Source organism: Leptidea sinapis, chromosome 1, assembly GCF_905404315.1.
Source record: "Leptidea sinapis chromosome 1, ilLepSina1.1, whole genome shotgun sequence".
In the NCBI taxonomy this organism is placed as follows: Eukaryota; Metazoa; Arthropoda; class Insecta; order Lepidoptera; family Pieridae; genus Leptidea; species Leptidea sinapis.
Window position 1 is genome coordinate 26343687 of NC_066265.1, and position 17888 is coordinate 26361574.

The following is a 17888-nucleotide window of genomic DNA, read 5'->3' on the forward strand; positions in this document are numbered from 1 at the left end:
ATTATTTAAACTATTAGTACATTTTTAACGTACATTGTATTTATATTTATATATGTCTTCTGTGATTGGGCTGTCTTAGCTTTAGCTGAGCAAAATTTCATGTGTCAAATGACTATAGGACCTACAAACGAAATCAAAGATAATTCTAAGGTTACACTCAGCTAAGTTTTACGTAAGTAAAGTCTGAGCAAAGTCTAAGTACGCTCTATAGATCTTATTCTTAGAATAAGGTAGCGAATGGACGTCCTGAGTGCGTTAGCAAGTTTCATGTTCAAAATGCTAAGGGGCTACCTACTTTTACCAGTGGGAGGCTCCTTTGCACAGGATGCCGGCTAGATTATGGGTACCACAACGGCGCCTATTTCTGCCGTGAAGCAGTAATGTGTGAACATTACTGTGTTTCGGTCTGAAGGGCGCCGTAGCTAGTTAAATTACTGGGCAAATGAGACTTAACATCTAATGTCTAGGTGAGGAGCGAAATTGTAGTGCCACTTAGAATCACTGGGTTTTTCAAGAATCCTGACCGGCACTGCGTTGTAATGGGCAGGGCGTATCAATTACTATCAGCTGACGTCCTGCTCGTCTCGTCCCTTATTTTTATAAAAAAAAAGCTAATTCCCACCATGGCTGACTTTTTACGACTTGTCAATCAAAATGGAATACAGTCACAATATAAACGCTTTCTTTTTCTATTTTAGTGTATCTACGTTAGACATGTTCTTCTCTCTTGTACGCTTTGTTAATCTACACGTTAGTATATTGTAAGAAGAGTATGGTGTGTACGGAAAAAACAGAGATTTACCATAAACACCTACTTTTAATGCACAAAAGGTCACATAAAACATCTATTAAAATAAGTGTTTCGGAGCTAATTTATTATCATTACGCAACCAAAAGCAACACTTATTTAAAACTAGAATTTTAGATTGGTATACGTCATCAACTGTTCTTAATATTTGTCGATTTACCGATATCGCAATCCATCATCATCAGCATTTCAGCAGAAGGACGTCTACTGCTGGACAAAGGCCTCCCCCAAAGATCGCCATGCTTGCGCTGCCTTCATCCAACCTATTCCGGCGATCTTGGCCAGATCGTCGGTCCTTCTTGTCAAGCCATTCGAGGACTTTACTGCCCCAACGGCCATCTGTCTGTCGAGCTATGTGACCTGCCCACTGCCACTTCAGTCTCACAACGATAAATGATTAGAAGTAACTTAATTGAATTTGACATTCAAGTAGCCAAACATAAAGTAATCCAAACAATATTGACGAAGGTTGAATAGCGTTCGGATCAGCTATAACTATAAATTAGATATCAGAAGAACTAGAAATGAATTAATATTGCGCCATATTGATGGTTTGGCATTTGATTGACCTAATTGCTAGATTTAAATCAAGCGTGGCTTCGCTGACCGCTCACAGCATATTCGGACGTTGCAGTCTATTTTATCTATCAGAAGATCTACGTACAATTCAAAAGGCATTAGTGAAAGGCTAAGAGTAAAACTTTCGTTCATTCGTATAAGGAATAAACAATAACTTTATCATTTTAATCAATTGTCGTTTGAATCAATTTCTTTTTAGAATCTCATCTCATTACTTATTAGATTAAAACTTGAATTGGTAGCAGCGTTTCTTTATCTACAATATCATCCTTATTTTTAAGACTGTATACTTCTGAGAATCGTAATAACAAACTAATTGAACATGAGTAATAAAATTCACAGAGTCCATTAAATCTGTTTGATTGCGCAAGTGACAAAGTATCTACAAAATGCAGATGAAATCATTTTATTTTCACCTTCGCATCATTACTTTAACATTGTGTCCATTCCTCAGCCTTGCCAGAATCATCTGCCACCAATCAAGAGGTCGAGACGCTCTTCAATCGACATACTCGCATCACCATCAATTGAATTCACAATAAAAAATAGTAAAGCAAGTAATTTCTTACTAATGAGACACTATTCATTCTATTCTTAATGGCTACAAAAGGTCTATAAAAGAGAACGTGAAACGGAATACGTAATGAGGGCTGCAAGCTGTCTTTCGTATTATATTGAAAATTACTTTTATCTAGCCCCGGCTCACGGTTGAGAGTACTTAAATGGATTCGATCGCTTGTCCTATCTCTATTGTTATTGTTGTCATTTTCCACTTAAGTAATGACACTTCCAGGTGTGCACGTGAGTGACCAGCATCTCTGTCTTATCTCGAGAATGCAATCTATGATAATTATTGTAATAACGTCATAGAACTGTGTCATCTTATCTTAATAGTCGGTTGGTAAATTTAAATAAATATTATGTCTGCTTTCAACTGTAGTCGCTTGGGTTCTAAAGGTTTATTGTGCTATTATATATCAGTTTCAATGGAACCTAGGATATAGGAAACGTTTTTGATTACAGGTTTTTATCTCTTGTTAAAAAAAACTGTAAAACTGCGCGTTTTTGCGTTCTACAGTAAGAATGAGTAGGACTTTTCCATTGGAAGACTGAGCTTGCCACGGCCTTAATGACAACAAGATTAAATTACAATTCAGTGTAGAGTCTCTAGGATTTATAGGTTTTTTTATTATAAGTAAGTACACTTACATTTTTGAAGGTTTTAGAGTTACTATTGTCAAATAGAATACCATGGCATTCAAATAAATTCCATCGAGCATAAGTTCTGTAACTGTCATATCTCGTATGTGTAGTCTAATATTTAATAATTATTAATAAAATAATTCTAACTTAGATTAAGGATTCGTCTCCGCTGCGCTCCAACTAGATACCATCGCAGGCGTAGTCCCAAAATGCGGCGACTAATACTACGCCAAGGCGTACTCGAGCCAGTCTCGAATAATGTGTAACGTTGACGTCCCACATTCTGGTAAACTTTGCTAATAATTGAAACTAAAATGCCGGGTTGCGTAGTAAGACTTTGTAAAAATAATACTACAAGAAATAAGAAAGCCACTGGGGATCATATCATCAGTAAGCATTTTGTATTTTATTAATTTCAATGTAAAGTAACACGACGCTTATGTTACAAAATTTGAAAGATGCCATTGAGTGTCACAAAAAAGCTATAGTTCTTAGTTAGTGCGGTATCTAGTTAGAGAGCACTTAGAGAGCAGAAGTCTAACATAAAAACAAAGCTAACTTCGCAAAGGGAGCTAAATTACACGTAAAATGTTTCCAATAATAAGTGTACCTGTAGGTCTTCTAATTGGAAAACGAAAGTACTTCAATGAAGGTGAAGTCAAACGTGAAATAACTTGAGTTCACACATGGGGTCACCCAATGACGAAAGTCTTCCGAAACCGATGACTTGTACGACTTCTTATTTATATCACGTAATAATTCCTTGAACTAACGATGTCTACATTGACCATTCACACGTCATCATATATTTACCTAATCTACATAGCTTCGTATAAACAAATTTTACCTGACTCTTAGTCATCCGCGGAACGTTTATCGATGACGTCATGATATGAGCCACAACAGTATTACTACATACCAAGTCAATCACAAAAAGTTACTTTAAATATTTCCTCAACGCTGCCACTATGAGCTCAAGTGTTGACGGTTTTAAACTCTTTTGGTTATATTCGGTTACCGTTAAATTCTTAAGACGATATGCAAATAATTCGGTTGTTCAAATGTTTGTTCGATATGTTTGCTTAATACCTTTGCAAAAACGTATAGGTACCTGTATCTTATAAGAATCTGCTTCATCATTTGTTCGAAGAATCTTTGATGTGAGTTCTGATTATAATACAATAGGCAAACAATAGTATAATTTCCCATAATAACAGGTTTTCCTTATGCGTGGAAGCTAAATTCTGTTACATTTTGCAAATATTATAACAAACATTTTTGATGGTTGGATTATATTGTAAAAATACTTTTAAGATGTTGCGATATCCCAAATGCCAAAACTTTTGTAAACACGGTAATATAATAATAAACTAATTTGTATTTCAAGAGAAAAAAGCGATGAAACATACAACGCGATTTATCCCTACTAATATTATAAATGCGAATGTAAAGTTTGTTTGTTTCGCTTTTACGCCGGAGCTATACTGAACCGATTTTGATGAAATTTGGTACAGCGATAGACTAGAGCTTGGGAAAGGAGATAGGCTACATTTTATCCCGGGAAAAATCAATAGTTCCCGCGGGATTGTTGGGATTTTTGCATTAGATGAAAATCACGTCGATGACCTATAACTATTCCAATAGTAGGTTTAGTTTTCCATAGCAATCTTCCTCGAAATAAGATTCATATAAAATATTGGGAACGGGAGCGAAAACGGGAACCGGAACTGGAATGCGACATGAGATAATCTTCAATTCCAACCTGCTTATTATTTTTAAAAACCCTTTATCTACGCGAACGAAGTCGCTGGCATTAGCTAGTGTTTCCATAAACACGTATATTTTATGAGAGTATCTATATAAATGACATTGGCACACGGTTCCAAAGTTAATGTCGACTCCGCTTGACTTAAAATAGATTTTTTGGCAAGCGTTGACAAACTGGGGATTCGAAGATAACGTGAAGGAGAATTGAACTGACAAGGTGTGAAACCAAATATTAGCGAATAAAGCAAATACTATTAAAGTAAACACAGGTGGTATGTAAACTTTGAAGAAATCACAAATCAACATCAATTTTTATCAGTTGGAGGCACTTTAGCACAAAGTGGTTGGAAACTGCTCAAGCCTGGAAGAGATGGCATAAGCTGAAGGAGGCCAGAAAGAAGAAGAAAGGGGGCACTTTGCACAGGATGCCGGCTAGATTATGGATACCATAACGGCGCCTATTTCTGCCGTGAAGCAGTAATATGTAAGCATTACTGTGTTTCGGTCTCCAGACCGAATGCGCTAGTGAAATTACTGGGCAATTGAGACTTGACAACTTATGTCTCAAGGTGAAGAGCGCAGTTGTAGTGCCGCTCAAAGCTTTTCAAGAATGCGACACTGCATTGTAATGGGCAAGGTGTATCAATTACCATCAGCTGAACGTCCTGCTCGTATTGTCACTTAATGTCATTTAAAAAAAACCCATAAAGAGTAATAAAATCGAAAAGAAGATTAAGCTGAGTATAAAATAAAGTTATACTTCAGGAATAAATTCACTCACTGATATAGAGCTGATGTCATTGTATCTCCTTATTGCAACGTGACAATTTTATTTGCCCAGCTGCGGCCTTCTAAGGTCGTTTCATTGTCTCCGACAGTTTCAACTTCATAAAAACTGATCATTATCTTACATGTATAACATGGTGTATATTATATTTTTATTTTTAATATTTTCAACCAACCTTAAGAAGGAGGAGGTTCTCAATTCGATTGTTTTTTTTTTTATGAATGTCCACCGATAACGCTGAGATTTATGATCCGATTTACGTGATTCTGTTTTTTATTAAATTAAATTTCACATAGTTTGGTCCAGTAGTTTATATTTTATGTACATTTATGCTTACGTGGATGATGTTATTGTTTACGTGGACGATGTAATTTTATTTTGTTTTCAGCTTATTTAGGAGTTTTCATTTAGGTTGATTATATATTATTGTTAGCCCGTGTCCCGTTAAGTGGGTCTAAGGCTACCTGTCATTCATAGCTAACAAACGTTCTTCACGATGCGGCCGACCGACTTAAAATCTATCAATAAGTAGCATATACAAATAATAGTATTTTATTAAGGCGACACTAAATGCCAGCGACCTTGAGCGATATGAGTTCACGGCTGCCGGCCCGCCATCTATGTAACAAAGCCAATATTTTCAAAATTCTTGGGTGGAAAACAGTTTATATGCTTACAATCCTCGTTATTCACTACTAATCTGAATAAATGAACCTACACAAAAAAGTACAAGCTATAAGAATAACTTTTCTGAGAGAAGTACCAAAAAAATCGTCACACCATGCCAAAAAAACTTGTTTAACTTCAAAGAAAAGTGGTAGTTCAAAAAGGCTCGGCAGTGTTGACTATAACCAACAGCAAGCATTAGCAACCTACGAATAAGACTTAAGGATATGTGTAACAGGATTAAGTAGTGTTCATAGATCGAAATTCTATACTTTCACCAAAAAACTTGTCTAAAAAACACCTTGTTTGCGTGTTTTTGCTTACTCTTCGCCTTAACATTAAAAGATTTTGTATGCTGATTTTGAAATGAAAAAAAAAAGGAACTGATTTTTTTTTTTCATTTTGTTCCTAAAAATTATCATTTAATGTTGCATATTCTGTCAGTTTTCGTGCATATTTCAACCATTTTTCATGCATATTTGCATGCATATTTCAATGTATGTTGCATATAATTCGGTCTCTATTGTTTTTGTTATGCCTCTGTGCTTAGAGCGACCATGAAGTTTGACGAACTGCACTATATTAAATACATAGTTTTAGTATTTACACGAATTAAGTCTTAAGATGCAAAAAGTGCTGGTTCTCCATATAATTATCGTAATACATAGGCAGAAACCGATTTTGTAGATGTTACCCATGGGTACTTCGTCTAACTCAAATATTGATCTATAAATGAATTAACTATTGAAAATTAGCAAACTGAAATTGTAACGTGCAATCTGATTTTGAAAATACTTCAAGGTAACATTGCTTCGTTTCTAACGATAATGGTTAAATATAATATGTATGTAAACTTTTTTGGTAAAAGTGGCATGTTAGTTTCTGTGGTTCTTACAAAGCATTACTCCATGGAAATAGGTTATTATACATAGACCAACAGAAGAGTTTAATAAAAAGACATCTATAATTATTGTAAATGAATTTAACGTAAATGTCAGCGGAGAGTTATACAGTTGAACGGACTTGTTAAAATTAAGTTATTTTAATCCTTAACGATAATCCGAATTATTAAGTGGGAGCAAGGCAGCGTTGCTTTCACTGTAACAAACAGATCAAGCCGAACTCGTTAAATTGGGTTGCGTATGAGACAAATATGCATATTGCATGCCGGAGTCCGGTCGCGGTGTCGCAACGACGCCCGCGTTGGCTGGCGTAGCTGGCGACGAGTGCACAGAGCCCTGCATTCAAAGGTAACTGCGGCGAGACGTGGCGCCAAACAAATTACTATTTGTTAAGGTGCCTCATGAGTACAAAACACAAACGAATCAAGTCACGGCGCGAATGTAAACATTATTGGCAATTTTTCCACACATACGTTCTCGGCACTTGTCTCCTTGGTGTTAACCCTAGATCAAAATTATCATTACGTATTATAAAACAAATGTTTGGGGGAGGACTTTGTCCAGCAGTGGACGTCTTCCGGCTGATGATGATGATCTGTCTGTTGGCAATAAACTCAAAAACTACTGCACCAATTTTCATGCTGTTTTTTACCAATGGATAGAGTGATTCTCGAGGAAGGTTTTAGTATATAATTAGTTAAGTTTTTGATTACGGATTTGTATACATTAACGTTATTTGTTGGTGGAGTCGGAAAAAAGGTGGGGCTGGGTGCTTTCAAAGAAAACGCTGTCTTAAACCCTTTGAGCTATAACAAAATAATGTATGGTTGAATTGTGTATCTTATATAGAAAAGTCCGTGATGAACATATGTCCATCTCTAAAGGATACCGTACGATTTCCATTTCAATACTTACAAAATTGGCAATAATTATACTTGCATCATTTTTTTTCTACTGACGGAACAGCGTCGTCGGGTCAGCTAGTTTTCAAATAAAATCAATATCACCATTATCTGTTCTCTCTGTTATATACTTTTGTAAGTGTAAGTCTGTGATAAAAAGTCAGAGAACTTCGAGTGTTAGAATAAGATAGTTATTGATTTGATATTAAAAAAAGCTTTGAACAAAAAACATCGATCGAAGATTAGTTGGCGATTTCAACATCCATACACGCGTCTCTCGCTAAACCTGCGTGAATCATCAATTATCATTACAGATTTTTTACTTGTGTCGGTACTTAGGTGTAGACCGTATACTATCAAGCAGATAGGCAACTGAGTAAGTATAAGTTTGGTTGTTGCTCAAAACCGAAATGATAAATTATTGATAGTAATATTCGTGTGTACTACGTTTTACTATCATATAAACCGAAAGACGTTCTCTGCTGGACAAAGGCCTCCCCCAAAGATCTTCATAATGATTGGTCCTGTCCTCCTTGGTGCTGTTCTCATCCAACTTATTCCCGGATCTTGACCAGAGCATCGTCGGTCCATCTTGGGGGGCCTACCAACCAGGTGACCAGTACTTGGTCGCCATTCGAGGACTTTACTGCCCCAACAGCTATCTGTCCATCGGCATTATATAATATTATTTTGAAGACACTATGCTTATTGAGAACACCAAAAGAGCTGTATTAAAAATTTACTAATTCTTCAAGTCGTTTGCAAACAATCAGTTTAAATAAATTAAAGTGAAATATAAAATAGAAATTTTTATTTATTTCACTGATTCTGTACCCAATAAACATTCATTTTAATGTAAAATGATCTACTTATTCTAGTCGCCATCGGGGTACTTTATGGTCACTGTATCCAAATTATCAAACTTATGTACAACTAGTATCATTCTCACGTAATATTTTTTTACAATTTGGGATGTAACGGGCAAGTGGCTCAGTGATAGAATTCAAATAATTCAAACACCCATGGACATCTGGAGATATCAAGAAATGCGTTCTCGGCGTTTATTACGATTTATTTAAAATGCAAGTAGATTGATGCTGCTTCGAGTAGAATAATTGGTTCTTGATGTTTTTTACTTATTTGCCAAAATTTTTTTTCTTGGTATTATCGATAGGAAATTTTATTTTATTTAAGACATTTTTACTAATATTTTGTACACTAGGTACCTACCATAGAAAGATCCGTAGCTAGGAGAAGAAATTATTTTCGACTCTTTTATATTTGACCAGTCTCCCTTTAAATTTGAAATTGATATTATACACTACTTTTGTTAGAGGAGTAACAAGTGCGTTTGCTAGCTATTTACATCGGTAGGCGCTATCGTACAAGGCTTTGTATAAAAGTACGCGGTAAACTAGTTTTCGATAGTTTATATATTTTCTCAGACAACATTATCACGACCTCGCGATATTTCTGTAGCCGTGGGCGTCATATAAACTTGGCACTCGGCGCGTCACCCGCTTCAGCCCACATCTCACCGACCAATGTCCCTGCCCGGCTATGTGCCTGCTATCTCCACAATTCTGTAACACGGATGAATACCGGGCGACAAATTGTGTAATGTAAATGTCAATAACCCTCAAAATGCAATGTAAAAACCTTGCTGTGTATATATAGAGCAGTTATGAAACTGTTGGCGGAAAGCCACGAAATGGACGTCGGGTACCTACTGGTCTGTCCGGCTCACTCACTGCCCACATACTGATAACCACTAGCCCAGCCGAATACTTGTTATTATTATGGTGTTTAAGTTAACTACGTATTTACACTGTTATCAGTTCAATAGATATTATATTTAAGTAGACTGTTGGAATAATCAGGATATTCTTGTGTCACAAAAGGGGTAATACGCGCCATTTATTAATTAATAAATATAAATAAATGAACTACCTACCATCAATAAGTGATATGCCACTTTTATTTTGAGTATGCCAGTAGGAGGCTCCTTTGCACGGGATGCCGGCTAGATTATGGGTACCACAACGGCGCCTATTTCTGCCGTGAAGCAGTAATGTGTAAGCATTACTGTGTTTCGGTCTGAAGGGCGCCGTAGCTAGTGTAATTACTGGGCAAATGAGACTTAACATCTTATGTCTCATGGTGACGAGCACAATTGTAGTGCCGCTCAGTTTTTGGGTTTTTCAAGAATCCTGAAAGGCACTGCATTGTAATGGGCAGGGCGTATCAATTACCATCAGTTGAGCGTCCTGCTCGTCTCGTTCCGTATTGGCATAAAAAAAAAAAGAGTACTACTCAATTTTTTTGATGATTTACTAAATCGCCAATTATCAATAAGACCGTTATTATAATCCAGCTACGACAACAATTTGCTCTAAAATAAAATTCGGCTTTAGGTAGTAGTCAAAATAAAATATAGGATCGGGTGGCAGCATTACTTATGTTGAAGTGAACTAATTACTTAAAATCCCATGAACCTAGCGCTCCTTTGCCAAAAGCTATCATAAAAGTCTACACTAGTAAAATATTGAACGTTCAATAAATTTTAATGATGTGAGTGAGCGGCCAAGTCTACTGGTTAATACTTTATAGCAACAATTACTCATTGATCCAGAGTAATGCTTCCAGTGAAGTACTAGATAAATAGTCTTGTTTAGAAGTTATCAACAGGGAACACAGTTCAACATGGTTATGTGTAAAATGCTTATAAGAATAGGAATATTTATTATTGTATTGTAAAATATAGTATCACCGGCATTATTACAGGCATAATTTCCTACTTCGAATCTTGTTATTGCATTAGGTATATTAAAAAAATATATTCTGGTTTCTTGTGTTTTGATTTGAGCTGGATATGGTCTCGTTGTTGAATATTTTTTTAACTCTATGTTTTTCTACAAGCTGTGTTTACAACATTCAGCTGGATTTTAAGTATTTATATTTGGCCAAAGGTGTTTATTATTGGGAATATATGTTTGGTCCAAGTAACTATTTGACATCATCGGACTGCGGGATCCTTACTTGGTTTATTTCTACCATGTTTATTTGGTTTCGTGCTTCGTCGGGTATGTATCAATAGATTCTCCAATCAGCCATTCTCTTCAGCCATTCCTATACAGTTTTCAAAGAAGCTTGGAGATTAAGAGATGTTTCTGAAGTGGGTGCTTCAAATGTTAAGATGGCTGTGTCATCAGCATACGTGCTAGTTATTACATTATCTGCTTTAGTAAAATTTTATCGTGTTATAATAACAGATATAATAAGGGACCTATTATGCTACCCTGAGGGATTCCTGCTTTGTACTAAGTAGGGTTAGTCAAACTGTCATCTTGGTGTTTTTCTGTGTCTTTATCACACCCACTCCATTTTTATATCACCAAAATCACAGATTATTCATATTAATAAGAATGACACGTTGCAATTTCGAAAGTAATATTGTTGTAAGAAAAATTTTCAGCCTTATAAATAGGTAAGTGATAAAACTATACTTAAACCTAATGCCAATATTGTTTTTATATTTGTTCGATATATACATAATAATACTAATAAAACATACAGGCTCATCTTATATTCGTATTTACATTACGATCTTGTTACGAAACATCGTAATTTCTCTTCAAATTTCATCGTTTAAGTAATAAATTCCCTCCATTCATTCAATGTTTACGATAAGTATACAAGAATAGCTTGACTTGGCACTTGACTCTTGGCAAACTTAGTTTTACTCAATGAAATCGACGTCATGCTTAGAAACTTAACACAGAAAGATCATACAGCGTTAAATTACATTTATCTCCGCAAATATCTTGATACCGGGAATATTTGGCTAACAGCCAAAAAGTTTGTCTATCAAAGTTTAAATTACACGAATTTTTCTGAAGAATCTAGTACAGTTATAATGTTTGTACAGAGATTTAATAAATAGAGCAACCGATAAACGATTGTTTGACCACCGTTTTGGTCACTTGTTGCTACTGATAAGAGTACGAGAGTATAATAGAGCATTGTTATTAAAGGATTGTTCCGTAAAGTGGAAGTATATAAATGATTTGAGTTTTCTTTAGTGTTAATTCGGCCAATATTTGTCTTTAAACAATTCGACACGTGTTTCACCTCTACACGAGGCATCCTCAGGACGTGTTGTTTCGCCAAAATCTGGCACGAGACACATCTTGCCACCCCGTACAACATAAACTAGCAGCCTTCCGCTGCTATGTTCACAGATTAATGTCAGACCCACTGTCCCGTATGTGTCATGCCAGATTTTGGCGAGACAACACGTCCTGAGGATGCCTCGTGTAGAGGTGAAACACGTGTCGAATTGTTTAAAGACAAATATTGGCCGAATTAACACTAAAGAAAACTCAAATCATTTATATAATTATGGATTTCCGTTAAGTAACGCCTACTTCAATAAATTTTCTTAAAGTGGAAGTAGTCAACAAGAATTTTATTATTGTATTAAAAACAGTGAAGGAAGACCTAATACATAAGGTAGACGTCATAGTGGATAGAGTGGGGTTTTTGAAGTTATAGGTAATCTTATGGCGCGTTTGGGAAAACATTATCAGAGTAAATGCTTACGATGCGCGCGCACACCGTCACGCATATTTGACACCCTGACGTATCATACTTTAGCTGCCAAGCATCTTGTAACTCATATGTCTTCTGAACCACAAATAATTTCATTGAAACTAAAAGAAAAATGTTCCTACAGTCTAAGGTATTTTATTATTACGTATAGTACCTACTTAGTTCAAGTATAGCAATAATCCTTTGATACATTTCTATTCCTTAAACTTGTGTATATCGCTACCAACAGAAGCTATTGTAAATCATATTAAACTCTGTCCTATATGCATATTTTGTGACACATTTCTACCAAGATATTCTATTGTGTCATGATGTCACTCGACAATATAGAAACCTTGTGTGTAGTATTTCGTGTTCCAGACGAAGAGTTAGTTGACTATCTAAGAATGAGCAAAACGGATGTGCATGATTGATCCCGACGGCACCGGTGCCATATTGGCATCCTAACGAATGACACACTTAACATTGAATTTATTCATCAACTCCTTCATATTTTATATCTGTAAACGAGCAATTCTTGTATATATATAATCTGAATCTCGGAAACGGCTTCAACGATTTTCATAAAATTTAGTGTACAGGGGATTTCGAAGGCGTTAAACCGATCTAGCTAGGTTTCAATTAAAAAAAATGTAGTTTTATCCGTGTTTTAATGATAAACAGCTACAATAATATTACAATACAAAGGGTAAATTTCGCCACTATATACAAGACTATAATAGCTCAGATGGGAAATTGGGTGATCCGGAAAGCAGAAGACCCCGATTCTAATCCAGATCTCCTATTATATTAGTTTATTATTTGTTCAAGTTTTGTACATTCTTAGAAATCCTAGCAAAGCTCGGTCGTCCGGATATTAGCTATATAGGTACTTGATAAACAACGTAGAACTACAAAAAAACAAGTGCCTAGCTTATGTAGTATCATAAATTTAAATATAAAGTTTTTAATTGCTAACCTAAGCATATCCCATATTCATTTACGAAATACTTACGTAATAAAATGTTATTTGAATGAATATCTTATGCTCGGATATGAACATTTTACATTATGATACATTTTGAATGAGTAAGCTAAGCCCTGACCAGCGAAGCGACCTCTGAGTCATCAAAGGAGCCTTATCCTCGAGGCGACTAAAAAAAACAAATAAAGCGAACCCTTTGTTGTTCCTAACACTTACTCGTAATAATGGCGCATCTGTTTTATAAACTGGGTAGACGATTATTATATGTATCTAAAAGTAAGTTATTAAGATATAATAGCTAGAATGGAAAAATAATTATAATACCTAATCCTAAATAATCAACTCCATAGTTTTTTTTGTATTTTTTTTTTCTTAAAAGCGGTTATAGGTACTTACCTAGATGAATGCACACAAATGCAATTAATGTTTCTTATAGTTTAATATGTTGTACATTGATTCATATAGACGATGTTAAAGACTTTACTGAACCTAAATATATATTCATTAAATACTTACCTACTGCAAATAACAGAGGATTTGAATAAAAATTAAATAAAACGTTATGATGCATCTGCAATTTCATCGGCAGTCTCCCTGAAAATGAGATCTGGGAAAGATCTTGAAACGTCGCGTTAACCAAAATAATAATAAAAATGAAACTACGCAAAAGTCGAATGTACAAAGTTACAATTACCCGCGTTTTAATCCTTTAAAAAGTGTTTTATTTAAATGTATCACTCTCGCGTTAATGAAAGAAAATACTAAAAAAATACATATTAAATGTCAATAAAAGTATTTAAATGACCTCGAGCAGTAGGTAAAGCTCATCGATTCTGAGATCGCGTCGCTTCCTTAAACAGAAATCACGTTTACCTAGAGTATAGTACAGACAATCTTATCTATGTAAATAATTTAGTGAGTCATGTTATCGAGTATCAACGGATGTTATTGGTACGTTCGATTATAAATACATAACACAATGTCAATTAAAACTAACAACCTTTTCAGTACGTTACGGCGACACATTTGCATAGAAATTCAACAAAATAAAAAGATTACTTACACTTTTCACAATAATATAATAACCTACTACTATTCAAAAATTTTCGAATCACAATGTTTCTATACATTACAAATTCAAATATTTTTCTTAAAAATCGGATTTAAAAACACTTATAGAACGTCATAAAATACCACCCATTCGAAATAGGGTGCCTGAGACCTGAGAAGAACGGACACAAGAAACTCAGCGGGTTTTTTTTTTCATAAAAATAATGCTATAATGTAATATCGTACAACAAACATTTACAATTAAATAGCCTATGGGTGTTCACTACATTCTAAGTATATGGTATCATTAAGAAAATCATTTATGTAATAATAATCTATACCACACAAACGTTTTTTAACAATTCTTTTAATTTTTGTAACACATTTGTCCAATAAAAGACTTACTCACTCGACCGAGTAGTAGACATAATAAGTTTACCTATGTTTGTACCTCATGTTAATTTTTTTTTATGGAATGTATGTCCTCCTAACAAACGAGCGTACGGGTCAACACCAGAGGAATCACAAGAGCGTTGCCGGCCTTAAATTATGATTGTCAAAACAAAAAATGTTTTTATTACAATAATATACCTAGGTACTGACTTCAAACATGTAACATTTAATAATATAATGTTCGTTTGTTATATTTGTATTGTAAATTTTTTCGAAAGAGATTCCTTTTGACGCCAAAACACCAATTACCACTGCTTCGTAAATAAAGAACACAACGCTCTGAGAGAGAAGTCAGAAGACACCGTGCAAGAAAATCCCAGTATTCTTTCTGTTCTAGATGTGGAATGTGGTTGAGGTAAAAGGGATATACACGAACTGTTAAAGTGATAACCTCCTCTTTGTTTCGGTTGATAAAAATCATGGGTTACTTTAAAGTATAATTAAGGTCAAGACTCCTCACAGCTTGACTCGTCAACACTTCGCACATTTTAATATGTCAAAATGTGTTTAATATTTAATTACTGATCACAGGAAAACATGTTTAATGTTTATACAATTGCTTTTTGTTCCAATGCATTACCAACGTCTTTTTCGAAAGCTTTTAGGGAATAAAGATTGTATATTCTATGCCATTTTACATTCTTTCAACCCATAAAACAAAAACTTATTCTTATTTAATTAACAGGATATTTCAGGGGCCGAATTATTCGGCCCTATTGCAAGAGCCAGGGACTACAGATTTGCTGAGTCTTAAAACAGTAATTTAATTACATACAATACGTTTCATTTCTGTAATGATTTAAAACCAAATGTTTTGAATAGATTAGACTGACAAAGTCCTACAAAAAGTATTTTCTTAAATATTTAAACACGTACAAATACTTAATTATTTAAAAATATTTAATTATATGGTTTCAAATTCAACAAACTGAACAGTGCTGTGCACAATTGCCTAGTTGAAATGCCATACAGGGAAAATTATAGTTAAACAAGGAAGTTTATGGAAATAATTAAGGAAAATTATGCTAAAATATTATTAATAATATGCTGTTTTCATATGTACCTATCACATACCATTACTTAGGTACCAGACTGCTAACGGAGGCTATCTAAAGTTTATTGTATTTAACTTCCTAAATCTAGTAAAAATTAAGAGGGATTTCAATCACGCAATCTCGATTTTAGATTTGTGAGTTTCGTGAGTTGGAACACCAATTTAAAACAGCAAAATTTAACATGAAAGACGCTCATGAAGAGTTAAATAAGTAAAAAGCTGCATCCTACAGGCAAATATACTTTTCATCCAAATACTTATACGTAATATCTATATACCTACCTAATTTCATTACGCACTTAAAATAAATGTAAAAACTGGGTTAACTGACTTCTTTCTGATAATATTCGACCAAATTGATGAAGGTATGACAATTGATGATTTCATCTTCCAACTTGGCGACCGGCGAACATAAATTCTTGTTTTAACGTGCCCTTCTTTCAAGTCCTCATTTTTCTGGTTAAACTTTTACTTTGATGTTTAAAATCATCTTCATACTATCTTGCCCACATAATAATAGATACCCATAACAACAAGAATGTTTCATCGAAATGCATAATGAGATGGCACATTAGAATAACTACGCAGTAACGACATCGTAAAGTAATTACCATATAGATAGACAGCGTATATTCTATGTAAGGAACCGGGTATCGCTTCTGCAACAATATTTATGAACTTGAAGAGTACTTATCAATTTGCATTTCCCTTTTCCGTATAATCCTTTGTCCGAGACGACAAAGGTCTAACCGACAATGAAGTGCCAATTAACACCTCAACTACACAACACATACTAAACTTGCAATTATCTTGATGGTACGCAAAATAAAATTGCCGAGAGTTTATTTATTTAAGTTTATTGAAGGGCTTGCAAGTACATTTTAAAATTCCCTTTAGTTTGGGCCATTGCACTCTGGCTTCGACCCGTCTAACCGGCCCGCTATCAGCCTCTGGTTCGGTTCATCTCGCTGCAACCCATACCTACCCAATACCTGGCTACCTATCACGAATTGTTCTTGCATTAAGAAATCGGCAACATTACACATGCCATCAGCAGTACAGCTTGCACATTCAGCAATTCATTAGTTTCAATGTTCGCTCTCTGATAATAGTCTCTTTTAGACGTACCTACCCATGAAAGTAGTTCTAGGTCATTCTATTTATATTAAGGCAATAAATTATAGACGTAGTGATGTACGAACCTTGTAGTGATATCTCGTTTTTGCACATTTAATTGTTAATTAGCTTGTTAATTCTCATTGAGTCAAGTAACTAACAAGAAATAGATATTCTTATAAGAAATGTAGGTAAACCGCAAAATTATTACAAATGCTGTAAATAATACCTATGGCTTCATATCAAAATCTAACAAATACTGTATATTGTGTATACTTAATCATTATTTTATCTATCACTGCGCAGTTCGCGATAATATTGTCATCAGCTGTTTTGTAATAATTGGCAATTAGTTTCGCGCCATAGCGTAGGTGCGAGTTAAATTTTTTATCATAATTAAGAAAACAGCTACTGACTCATTGCCCACAAATACTCGGACTAAATAAGAGCTTATGCAACGTCCCAGGAAATAATTTATAGGGTCATCACAAGCTCCGGTTTTCCCCAATCAGTCTAGATACATTTATTTCAACTATTATTATGGAATCATATACAACTACCATTATTATTAAACAACGAGAGTATTAAGTTCCACATTTTCGTGTGCAACTACAATGATTACAATCAAAAATGTTTTTCTACAAATAATACTATTTCGAGCGATAATTAAGAATTTTTTATTCCGAGGAATAAAAGTTGCTTAATAATACGATAATGTAATATTCGCATGCGAATTACAGCATCAGTTACTCACTTCTCAGCACGATAAGGGAATTCTTCACTCGGCACTATCAATCACTGGTTCAAAACACGGCGCGTTTCCAAATAGGCGATCGCGCTCGCGGGATATATTTAGACTTTACAGCGTAATACGACACCGGGCGCGTCGGGCGGTCGTTCGGTCGTCAGTGTGGAGCGAGATTGTTCGCGCGAGTGTGCCTCGCCTCGCCGTGTAATCAGCTGCGGTACGCCCCCCTACGGCCGCAACTATCAACTGTTCACAACATACACCACCGAAGCAAAGCC

The 17888-nt window shown here is 35.0% G+C and overlaps 1 protein-coding gene across 7 annotated transcripts in view; it reads right to left on the reverse strand.

Annotated features, from left to right (window-relative positions):
- The window catches only part of LOC126969250 (PDZ and LIM domain protein Zasp), a 59446-nt gene extending 41643 nt beyond the window's left edge, over positions 1-17803 (reverse strand). For 3 of the 7 annotated variants that reach the window (XM_050814671.1, XM_050814658.1, XM_050814667.1), the window contains exon 1: positions 17617-17795. The gene's annotated coding sequence lies outside the window, so the exon portion shown is untranslated. Of the gene's footprint in view, positions 1-17616 lie in introns of all 7 variants that reach the window. The other 4 variants (XM_050814624.1, XM_050814632.1, XM_050814642.1 and 1 more) reach the window with 4 other exon arrangements.
- Positions 17804-17888: the final 85 nt, after the last annotated feature.